This window comes from Gossypium raimondii, chromosome 7 (genome assembly GCF_025698545.1).
Source record: "Gossypium raimondii isolate GPD5lz chromosome 7, ASM2569854v1, whole genome shotgun sequence".
NCBI classification, from domain to species: Eukaryota; Viridiplantae; Streptophyta; class Magnoliopsida; order Malvales; family Malvaceae; genus Gossypium; species Gossypium raimondii.
The window spans coordinates 23,169,366-23,172,422 of NC_068571.1; the positions used below are offsets into that span (position 1 = coordinate 23,169,366).

Genomic DNA, 3,057 nt, shown 5'->3' on the forward strand with positions numbered 1-3,057 from the left:
GGATTAGTTTGTCATGGTTTTCATCGACGATATTTTGGTATACTCTAAGACTGAGACTGATCATGTTGATCATGTTGATCATGTGGTTTTACCGGAGGGGATCCGAGTTGATCCTAGGAAAACTGAGGCTGTGCTTGAGTGGAAACAGCCTAGAAATGTTTCTTGGGCTTGGGAGTTATTATTAGAGATTTGTCGAGGGGTTTTCATTAATTGTAGCTCCTCTGACTAAGCTATTGCATAAGAACACCCCATTTTTCTATACTAATGAGCAATAATCGAGCTTTGAGAAGTTCAAATCTGTTTTGACTCAGGCTCCTATTTCGATACATATACCTTGCATAACTTGCAAGATTATTGTGATTAAACTGTTTCAAGGTAGAAATACTCTGTTACCTACTTGATCTTTTATATGCTTGTGAAGATTGATTAATCGCTTAGATTGACATTGAAAAATGTTCAAGAGATTGATTAATTTAATAAGTATGTATGAGCAGTAGTTAGCAAATTACCGAGTTGCCGTGAATTTGTTCGTAGCAGTATAAACATAAGTTTAATAATTCTAAGTTAAAGGAATGTAATTAATCGAACACAATTATATCATCTTGATTAAACCTTATTTGAAATCGTGTCTTAGAACCTTTTTATTTTTAAATTTTTTTCTTTTTACTTAGTTTTTAATCCTTAGTTTTTAATCATCTTTAAACCAAAATATTTTCCATCACCAAAGTGTTTTAACATTAATTTCATAAATATTCCTTTTTACAGTCTCTGTGGGTACGATAAGTCGACATTTACTTGTCACTTTATTACTTGTTGCAATTGTGTGCACTTGCACATTTTCGTTGTTCCAAGTTTTTAGCGCCGTTGCCGGGGACTGTTTTAAAAAAACCATTATTTGTAAATTTATTTTTAAATTTTGGTTTATTTATTTTCCTGTTTAAATCTTTACTTAAGCTTTCTGTGATTTTTTGAGGTGTTTATGAGTATTGACCAGATTATTGACTTGCTCCCTGTGGACCCTAAAATAGAACGAACCTTTCGACAACGAAGAAGACAAGCGAACCAAAGAAGGACCAAAGAGATAAACTTTGAGAATATGAATCAAGGAAACATAGCAAACCTTGCTCAGAATCCTATCCTTATTGCTGATGATAGGGACAGAGCTTTACGACAGTATGCTGTGCCAGTATTTAACGATCTTAATCTGGGTATTAGGAGACCCAAAATCGAGGCACAACAATTCGAGCTGAAGCTAGTCATGTTCCAGATGCTTCAGACTGTAAGCCAATTTAGTGGAATGTCTACTGAATATCCTCATTTTCACTTAAGACTATTTATGGAAGTGAGTGATTCTTTCAAGTTAGCCGGAGTACCCGAAGATGTATTACGACTGAAGTTGTTCCCATATTCGCTAAGGGACAGAGCTCGTGCCTGGTTGAACTCATTGCCCCCAAACTCCATTTCTACATAGCAAGAGTTAGCCGAGATATTCCTCATGAAGTATTTCCCGTCAAGCAAGACTGCCAAGTTGAGGAATGAGATCACTACCTTCCAACAAATGGATGATGAGTCTCTGTATGAAGCATGGGAAAGGTACAAAGAGTTCTTACGCAAGTGCCCTCATCATGGAATCCCACATTGCATTCAACTTGAGACATTCTATAATGGTTTCAACGCTCACACGAGGATGGTAGTAGACGCCTCTACTAATGGTGCTCTCCTTTCTAAGTCTTATAATGAGGCTTACGAAATTATTGAGAGGATTGCCAACAACAATTATCAATGGCCAAGCAATCGAGCAATGTCAGGAAGACGAGTCACTGGATTACATGAAGTGGACACTCTCACTTCACTCGCATTCCAGGTATCTTCAATATCCCCAATGCTTAAGAATCTTACCACTAATGGGTCTAATAGTTTTGCATCCCAACCACCTAACCAATTTGAGAATATAGCCTATGTGTATTGTGGGGAAAGACATTTATTTGAAGAATGTCCATCGAACCCCGAATCCGTATATTACATGGGTAACCAAAACAAAAATCGAGGGAGGCAAGGATTGCAATCCAACTTTTATAACTCATCGTGGCGAAATCACCCAAATTTTTCCTGGAGTAGCCAAGGGGCTGGAACCAGTAACACTTACGCCCAACCTAGACCAAATCAACCACCTAGTTTCCCCAACAAGTTCAAAAACCAACCCAAGTGGAACCACCCAATAGCTTAGAGAATCTGTTGAAGGCATACATGGCGAAAAACGACACCACTCTAAGGAATTTGGAGAATCAAGTGGGCCAGCTTGCTACTGAACTCAGGAACTAAAAACAAGGTGGTCTACCTAGTGACACGGAGAATTCGAGAAATCTGGGGAAGGAACACTGTAAAGTGTTGACATTAAGGAGCGGAAAGATAGTAGAGCCCAACACTGTCAAAGTTGAAAAGGAGCCAGCTGACGCTCAAGATTCAGAAGAAGTTCAACCAAGTGTTGAAATTCTAGTTTCACCAGAACCAAAATCTGAAAAACCTAACAAAGTAACCTGAGGACCAGCTATTTCTAATCCAATAACAGTGTCATTAGATGCAGAATTGTCCCCAAAGACAAAACAACTAGAATCAGTCCTAGTAATGAAACCACCACCACCCTACCCTCAAAGACTTCAGAAACAAAAGCAAGAGATTCAATTCAAGAAGTCCCTTGACATACTCAAGTACCTTCACATCAACATCCTGTTGGTTGAAGCAATTGAGCAAATGCTGAACAAAGTCAAGTTCATGAAAGATATCTTGTCTAAGAAACGAAGACTTGGAGAATTTGAGACGGTAGCTCTGACAAAGGAATGCAGTGCATATCTTCAAGACAAACTACCCCCAAAATTGAAGGATCTTGGATGTTTTACAATACTGTGCAACATTGGAGCAAAATATTATGGTAAGGCATTATGTGACTTAGGTGCAAGTATCAACTTGATGCTTATGTCAATATTTAGGAAGTTGGGGATAGGAGAGGTTGAACCAACTACAGTTACGCTTCAACTAGTAGATCGATCCTTAGCACAT

The 3,057-nt window shown here is 38.3% G+C and overlaps 1 non-coding gene across 1 annotated transcript; it reads right to left on the minus strand.

The window, feature by feature from the left end:
* Positions 1–1,525: 1,525 nt before the first annotated feature.
* On the minus strand, positions 1,526–1,632 carry LOC128042764 (small nucleolar RNA R71). Its single transcript, XR_008198276.1, has one exon. It is a non-coding gene; the product is annotated as a small nucleolar RNA R71 (small nucleolar RNA).
* Positions 1,633–3,057: the final 1,425 nt, after the last annotated feature.